Here is an 8,731-nt window from a genome sequence, read left to right as displayed (position 1 = left end):
CGAACTCCCAAGATAAGAAAGAAACTAATAAACCCAGCTCAGCAATTGTGCTGAAATCAGTTCCAACTGGGTAAAAGATAATTCCGACAGGAGGAGGTCCACAACCACCGACTCAGAGACCACTGACCCAAGAAGCCTACCGACCCAAAAGAAGGGAAAGACTGGTCATGCGGACTTACTAGCATGAAAAGTGAGAGAATCATTAACTAGTAGATGACAGAACTAATTAATAAGAGAATTTTGTAACTTGTAGCCAAGAAACACTAATTCCTTTGTTTGCTAAAATATATAACTAGTAAAAAGTTTTGATAGTTCATGTGCTTGATTTGTGGAATTCCACTGGGCATCCAGGCTTGGGCAACTCTGAAATAAATAATCAATGTCTCTCTTCAATGTGTAATTATTGGCTTGTTGCATACCAGGTGACAAATCAGAATTTTGTGGACAACAGCACTCAAGGTGAGCCTGCACCAGTATGGAGCAGACTGGGACAATCTCCCTTGACCAGCTGGTGATGCTTTGCCTGATGCCCCCCAGGACACAGTTGGCCCTTCTGGCTGCCAGAGCACTGCTGACTCATATTCCTCTTGCCCTTGACCAGGACCCCCAGGGCCTTTTCCATGGAGCTGCTGTGCAGCCTCTCACTCACCAGTCTGTACATACATCCAGGGTTGCCCCATCCCAGGTGCAGAATCCGGCACTTGGTCTTGTTAAACTTCATGCAGTTGGTGATTGCTCATCTCTCTAATTTGTTGAAGTCTCTCTGCAGGGCCTCCTTGCCTTCGATGGAGTCAACAGCTTCTCCCGGTTTTGTATTGTCTTGCAAACCTGTTCCCCTCGTTGTGTGCCCTTGTGTGCACACAGTGGTAGCCCAGGCAGGGCACTGCCTGTTGCTTCTTGCCCTGCAGTCAGGAGCCTGGCTGTGCCTGAGACAGAAGAGCATTGCTGTGCCACAGGCTGGGGGCACAGGCTTGCCCTGCAGGGAGGGCAGCCCCTCACTGGGCTGGAGTCTGTCAGGCCACCTGAGCAGTCTGTAGGCAAGGAATTCTAGTGGAAGGTGTCCCTGCCCATGGCAGAGTGGGTTGGAACTAGTTGATCTTTAAGGTCACTTCCAACCCAAACCATTGTAGGATTCTAGGCTTCTAGGATTCTATGAATTTCCTGGAAGAAAACTTTGAAACCTTCTAATGCAAATTTTCTTTGAACAACTTCCCCCTTTCCTCGCTACAAAGAGCTCATTGTCTTATTAATGTCTTAATGATGCTATGTGTTTTTAAATTTTCTTTAGAAGGTTTTACATCTGGTGTTGCCCTTCTTCCTGCGTGCCAGGCCTTTCTTTTGCAAATGTGAATTACTGGCAAAACCAAAATCATTTCCCTCATGCTTGAATTGGAATAGTTAATAGTTTAATAAATTGAGTAGATACTGTATTTAGCAGCAAAATGCTACCAAACCCCCTCATGTTAGCAAATGTTTAATAATTTTTTCCTGTGATGAAACATTATTCCAAATTGCTGCTGGTTGTGGGTTTTGTTTTAGGTTTTTTTAATCAATTATATCACACTTTTTAGTACCTTAAAAAAACAGTTAATTAAGTGGAAGGAGTGGCTCCTACACTGCTGCCATCCGGAGGGACCTCAACAGGCTGGAGAAATGGGCCAAGAGGAGCCCAAAAAGTTCACCAAGACTAAGTGCAAAGCCCAGCCCCTGGGAAGGAAGAGCCCTGGGCACCAGCACAGGCTGGGGGTGATCAGCTGGAAAGCAGCTCTGCAGAAAAGGACGTGGGGGTCCTGGTGGACACCATATTGAACATGAGCCACCAATGTGGCAGCAAAGAAAGCATATGGTATCCTGGGCTCCACTAGAGGAGTACTGCCAGGTGTGGAAGAAAGTGATCCTGCCCTTTTTATTCAGCACTGATGAGGCCACACCTGGAGTGATGGTGTCCAGCTCTGTGCTCTTCAGTACAAGAGAGAGAGACATGGGCATACTGGAGAGAGACCAGCTAAGGGCCACTAAGATGATGAAGCGACTGGAGCATCTCTCTTTTGAGGAGTAGCTGAGAGAGCTGGGACTATCCAGCCTGGAGAAGAGAAGGCTCAGGGGGATTAATTCCAATGAAACCAAGACTAGGAGTTTATTTCTCATATAGGAAAAATGACACAAAATGTTGCTATGAGCAATCATGTTCTTACTTTGACCTTTGTTAGAAATGCAGACAGTGCCACCTTCCAACCTCAAGTTTCCTATCTCCATCTCTCTGATGATTTGAAAGATGCCCTTACTTCTGTGGTGGAATCCAAACTGAGCACACCTTGGAGCTGCTTGTTCTGGGAAATGTTTCTGTAGAAAGGTATGTTAATGTTCTGAAAGTTAAATTTGGACTTCATTTGTTCTCCCTCCTGTGTAAGAGATGGTTTTGTCTCTTACTCTTTTTGTTGTTTTCACATTGACCTGTTTGGTGAACAAAATGGCAGACTCTGTCTTTAACTCCTGGCAGGGCTGTCTTCATGGTCCTGAGAGGACATTTTTAGACTACTTGCCAGCCCTCCTGGAGAGTCTACAGCAGAGAAAAGTTACATCGTCCCACCTAGGCAGAGCCAGCCTGCCCAGATACCAGCGGTCTAACCAATTGGCAGCGTGGAGGAGTCTGCCCAGATGCAAGCCGGCCAATGAGCGTCGACTGTGGGCTATTTAAGACCGTGCCCAGCATTGCCAGTAGAGAGTTTTTTGTTGGTGGTCTTTTGTTTTGGGGGTCCAAGACAGCCGGAATTCAGTTTTGTTTGGGCCCAGGACACGTGGTGTTCAAAATCCAGTCCACCAGGTTCCAGTGTTCCAGTCTGCTCCGGTCTTGGCCCCACTCCTTGCTCCATCGTGCCTGCTTCCATCTCGCCTGCCTCCGTTCCACCTCTCCCGCTTGCCTCCAGCTTGGTCGGGTTCAACTCAGGGTCCAGCGTTGGCTGCTGACCTCCGCGGCTGCTTTCGTCCATCTCACCTGCCTGCTGCCGTCCCACCTACCCATCCACCCTGCTCACCACCTGCCTCTGTTCGACGGTTCTTCTGCTGACTGTCTGAGGTTGTGTGCACCTGGTTTCTTCCCTCACTGGTGGTGGCAATCCTTTTGTAATTTAATTTTGTAGCTTTTCCCTTTCCTTATTTTTCCCCCTTCTCCTCCCCCCTTCCCTCGTTTTTACCATTTATAAAAATAAAGTTCATTTTCTGTTTGAGACCTTAACATTTGGATTTAGTGCCTTAATCTCATCTTCGTAGTAGCCATTTAAAGAACCTCATCGCAGTCACTAAGTAGACTGTAACATCGTGACAGTAGATTTTTTAGTTGTCTAGGCCTGTCAGTCATTTGAGTGAAAGGCAGAAAAAAGCCATGAGAAGTTTCAGAGGGAGCAGTTGTTCAATAAGATTTGAAATAAGATTCTGTCATTTGGTGGCACAGAATATTAAACAATCATTTGTGTACTCTCCAAAAGTCCTTGTCTTCAAAGAAGCTTTTGGAAATACGTGTGTAAAATCATTGATGGCTGTATTTCTTACAGTTCCAGATTGGAACATTGAACTGAAATTTACTTCCAACATCTCAAGAGCTTCCCTTGCATAAGCACTACCACACATTTTGCATAGAATGATTTCTGCATATATGGATTTTGGATAGGGGTGTGTCATATAATGGATAAGACAAATCTTTAGAAGATACACCTCTAATTGTCCATCATTAAATTCAAACCTAACAATTTCTGACAAACTGTTTCAGGGTTATGTTTCAAATATTTTATTTGGTCAGACTTTTTCCCAAGCATCTCTTGTCTTCCTCTTTTGTGGTTAGACAGCTATAGAAAATGGAATCAACACAATTGTAGAATCATAGAATATACTGAGTTGGAAAGGACCTGAAAGAATCATTGAGCCAAACATCCTGGCCCCTGCACAGGACAATCCCAAAAATCATAGAATGTATCTGAGAGTGTTGCTTCAGTATAGTTGTTTTAATATGTAAAATATGTCTGAAACAACTTCTTCAACGAATTTCAATTTGGGTTTTATGTTTTCCAAGGTAGCAAATACGAGATTCTCAAAAACATTGGGCAGAGCAAATATGAGGATGGAGGTCGTGATCAGTTCATCACACATTGACTGTCTTGCCTTCCTTCTTAGGCGAGGACTCTTCACTCTTGCCTGCTCCAGCATGGGGTCCTTTCCACAGGAGACAGTCCTCCATGAACTTCTCCAATGTGGGTCCTTCCCATGGGCTGCAGTTCTTCCCAAACTGCTCCAGCATGGGTCCATTCCATGGGGTGCAGTCCTTCGGGAACAGACTACGCCAGCCTGAGTCCCCTGTGAGGTCACAAGTCCTGCCAGCAAACCTGCTCCAGTGTGCACTCCTCTCTCCACGGATCTGCAGGTCCTGCCAGGAACCTCCTCCAGCATGGGCTTCCCCCAGGGTCACAGCCTCTTTTGGGCATATCCAAGGGCTGCAGGTGGATATTTGCTCCACCATGGACCTCCATGGGCTACAGGGGGACAGCCTGCCTCACCATAATCTTTTGCATGGACTGCAAGGGAATCTCTGCCCCAGTGCCTGGAGCACCTCCTCATTCTTCACTGACCTGGGGGTCAGCAGAGTTGTTTCTCTCATATATTCTCACTCCTTTCTCCCGACTGCTGGTGTTGCACAAGTTTTTCCCACCCGTTTCTTAAATATGGTATCCTGACATGCCACCACCATCACTGATGGGCTCGCCTTGGCCAGTGGTGGTTCTCTCTTGGAGCTGGCTGGTGTTGGCTCTATCGGACATAGGGGGAACTTCTCACAGAAGCCATCCCTGTATCCTGCCCCACATTACATGTTCTGCTGGATGGGTCTGTCCTCTGAAGGTGTCACGGCTTTGGCTGCCCAGGGCAGCTATGAGCTGCTGAGCTGGGGTGGGCTCTGGCACCTGTGACGTCACAGGGTACGAGTCACAGTTGGGGTGGTTATCAGGGCCTGGCCATGAGCAGTCAGGGGGAGGTTGGGCTGGACAAGGGCTGGGACAGAAACGTGGCCCCTGCAGGGTGGATTGTCACCCTGCACTGAGGGCTCAGCCACCTGCCAGGAGCCTCACCCCCTCTCCTGTCTGCACCCAGCTCCATGCATCTCCTATCCCTGCTCCTCTCACTGCCAGCTCCCTCCTTCCCAGCCCACTTGACCACTTCTCTCCCTACTCCTGCAGGCCATGGCTGCCCGAATGTTCCTCTCTGTGGTGCGACACATCCTCATCCAGCGCCTGCAGGTGGTCGGTGATGACCTGGATGAGGCCACACGCGAGCGCATGCAGCAGCGTGCAGAGATGCTGAACCAGGAGATGACTCGTCTGCTGCAGGAGATGGAGCAGAATGACATGGCCCAGAGACACCTGCTCTTCACTACCATCTGGCAGTGCTGGGCTGTAGCCCTTGTTGTGCTCTTGGGGCTGTGGTGGTGGCTCCGATTTTTGAGAAATCATCATAGAATTGTAGAATCCTAGAATGGTTTGATTGAAGGGACCTTAAAGATCATCTAGTTCCAAGCCCCCTGCCATGAGCAGGGACACCTTTCACTAGACTAGAGGTTGCTCAATGCCTCATCCAACCTGGCCTTGAACGCTTCCAGGGATGGGGCTTCCACAACTTCTCTGGGCAACCTGTTCCAGTGCCTCACCATCCTCACAGTAAAGAGTTTCTTCCTAATGGCTAATCTAAATACACCTTCCTTCTTAAAGCCATTCCCCTTTTTCCTATGACTACAAGCCCTTGTAAATAATCCCTCTCCGTCTTTCTTGTAGCCCCTTTAGGTACTGGATGGCTGCTATAAGGTCTCCTCAGAGCCTTCTTGTCTTGGTTTAAAGACAATGTATGCTAGGAGGCAGGACCTCTGATGGAATAGAAACCCCTCCCTCCCAGACTTACTGTAAATTTTAAAATTATGAGACTTTCAAGCAAAGAATAGAAACGAGTAAGAGTTTTTACTAAAAAAATGGAGAACAGGAAAAAAACAGAACAAAACAACAACCAAATACAGAGAAAACGTCACCCAAAAGACACTCTTATGCCTCCACACTGCAGAGGCAACAATGGAGTCCCAGTGCAGGCAGGAGGCAGGAAACCGGTTCAGGGCAGCAGGCAGGGAAAAACACATGGCAACTCCGGACGCTGCAGCGCAGGCAGATGCCCCAGTCTTGATTGGTGGAAATGGCTGATGCTTTGGAGCCAGCAGCAGGCAAGCTCCATGTGGGTGGTGGGACTCACCAGCTCTGGATGCTGCAGTGTGGGCAGGTGCCACAGTCTCGATCAGCGGAACCGGCTGCTGCTCTGGAGATGGCAGCGGGCAAGGGATGGCACAGGCTCCATGCAGCAAGGGACGGCACGCAGTGGAGGGGGCTCTGGGGAGAGACAGCTCTGATGGGCATAGGCTCCTCCTAGGCAAGGCAGGAGAATGAAACAGGTCCTCCCGTGGCTCCTGGCGGCTCCCTCCCAACAGCAGTCTCAGGACAAAGAGAGTGAAACTGGAACCCCTGGTTCCCCTTAATCCCCCTAGTTATTGTGGGACCCCTTTTTCCTGGGATCTCGTCTTCCCCCCGTCCGCTCCTCCCCCATCCCATGGCTGGTTCCCCAGGGGCAGCTGGACCACACAGCGCTATTGGCAAGAGCCCCCCAAAAACCCATAGTCGCATGGGGAAATTCAACAAGAGAATCTAAACTACAACACTTCTCCAGGCTGAACAACACCAGCTCTCTCAGCCTGGCTTCATAGGAGAGGTGTTCTACTGTGATCAGCTTAGTGACCCTCCTCTGGATTTGTTCCGACAGTTCCACATCTTTCTTGTGTTGGGGGCCCCAGACCTGGACACAGCACTCCAGGCGGGGTCTCATGAGAGTGGAGCAGAGAGGCAGAATCACCTCCCTCAACCTGCTGGTCTCGCTGCTTTTGATGCAGCCCAGGACATGGTTGATCTTCTGGGTTGTGAGAGTGCATTTCCGAGATGTGTCAAGCTTCTTGTCTGTTCTCCGCCCAGTCTGTACTTGTGCTTGGGATTGCCCCAAGCCAGGTGCAGGACCTTGCCCTTGGCTTTGTTCACCCAGGCCCACCCAGGTTCACAAAGTTCACCCAGGCCCACCTCTCAAACCTGTCAAGGTCTCCCTGGATGGCATCCCTCCTATCCTGCATGCTGACTGCACCATTCAGCTTCGTGTCATCGGCAAACTTGCTGAGGGTGCACTCGATTCGATCCCATTGTCCATGTCGCCAATGAAGATGTTAAACTGACTGGTCCAAATACTGATGCCTATGACTATGTAAAGCCCATTCAGCACTAACACTATAATAAATGAAATAAAGATATAAACGTTTGGCTGCTGCATCTTCTATTCCTTAGCTAGCATTATTTTTAGACAAAAAAAGGTAACCATAAAACAAGAAGTTTAATATCGATGCTCACCACTTTAGTTTCTGAAATTGTACTGAGCACTAATTCATTTTGGATCAACAGATGATAGGAATCACCATATTCAGACCTTTTAGTGACAAAATGATTGAAGTATCTATTAAAATGGAGAGCTAGCAGTATTATTGTCCTCCTATGCACACTTCACTTGTTTGCACACCAGTGTCTGCAAACCTAAATCCACCATCTCAAACTCCCATCTCATATCAACAAGGATATGTAGCATTTTGTTCCCACATCCTACGATACGTGGAGAGGAAAGAACGGGATTTTATTCTCCTTCGGATTGAAATTATTTAAATTTCATTAGAGGAGGTAGGTTGCTTTTTTGTTTTACTTACATACAGGATGTCATTAACCACAATGTCTTTTTTACAAATCCAAGAACGCTCACAGGTCACTGTGACTTCCCATGCACAGTACAGTGGTTCTACATTTATTTAGTAAAAATACTGAGTCCTCTGCAAAGGTGTGCTGTAAGTTCAGAACAGGAGAACAGCCTACATGTCATTTTTCTTTCCTTCTGCAAGGTTGAGTCACATCCTCAGGTCTCCTTTTAAAAAGCTAACAAACTGTTAGAACAAAAAAAATCTTTAATGGAGAAGCATTGCATTCAAGCGAACATACAGCACTGACAGAGGCCATAGTTCAATTCTTTGGCTCATTTTCTGCAGTGACACAGACAAGAGGACTACACAGCTTTTTTCTCCTGTTAGAAGCAAAATCTGATGCTCTTCACAGCCAGACAATTTCATCAAGGAATTTCAGAGAGAAATGAAAGGCTTTAATATTTATGAAGAGTCAATTAACACAAACAAATTTCCTGTAATTGCTATAATTAAAGAAACCCCAACCCCCCAACAACCAAACATATGGCAGAAAGCAGAAAGTTCAACTACCTTTAAAGACAATGCCTTTCTATAGAGCAAGTTCAATCTAAAATTAAGATCTGTATTTGTTTCCTTTGGTCCTTCTAGCCCTTCAAATAAAATAAAAGTCTTTATCCTATTAAGCCATGACTGCCAGCAGAAGAAACAGTTCTTGCCTTATTTCCTCTGTTCTACTAACAGGAACACCACTGGGTTCACATGGGTAAGTTCCCCCATGTTAACCCCACAAGTTAAGTTTCTCGAGCTTGTTTTGCTCAGCCCAGCCAGTACACAGGCTGGGGCAAGCAAAACCCTTACCTTAAAACAGGTAAGTTAAGCTTTAGATAGCTATTCCTAGTTATGCAACATCTTACTACAGTTCATTTCATC

The 8,731-nt window shown here is 47.1% G+C and overlaps 2 long non-coding RNA genes across 3 annotated transcripts; one reads left to right on the top strand and one right to left on the bottom strand.

Moving 5' to 3' along the window:
• Positions 1–3,768: 3,768 nt before the first annotated feature.
• Positions 3,769–4,921, bottom strand: LOC135412661 (uncharacterized). The gene is made up of 2 exons (XR_010429845.1): positions 4,857–4,921; positions 3,769–4,315 (listed from the first exon to the last, which is right to left on the bottom strand). It is a non-coding gene; the product is annotated as an uncharacterized LOC135412661 (long non-coding RNA).
• LOC135412664 (uncharacterized) lies at positions 4,139–5,749 on the top strand. Of its 2 annotated transcripts, none has more exons than XR_010429876.1 (2): positions 4,139–4,490; positions 5,223–5,749. It is a non-coding gene; the product is annotated as an uncharacterized LOC135412664 (long non-coding RNA). The 2 variants fall into 2 exon arrangements; XR_010429866.1 differs by lacking the exon at positions 4,139–4,490 and adding an exon at positions 4,958–5,124.
• Positions 5,750–8,731: the final 2,982 nt, after the last annotated feature.

The sequence above is a fragment of the Pseudopipra pipra genome, chromosome 1 (assembly GCF_036250125.1).
Source record: "Pseudopipra pipra isolate bDixPip1 chromosome 1, bDixPip1.hap1, whole genome shotgun sequence".
In the NCBI taxonomy this organism is placed as follows: Eukaryota; Metazoa; Chordata; class Aves; order Passeriformes; family Pipridae; genus Pseudopipra; species Pseudopipra pipra.
The sequence above is the reverse complement of the archived record's forward strand: the minus strand, read 5'-3'. Positions and strand labels throughout refer to the sequence as shown.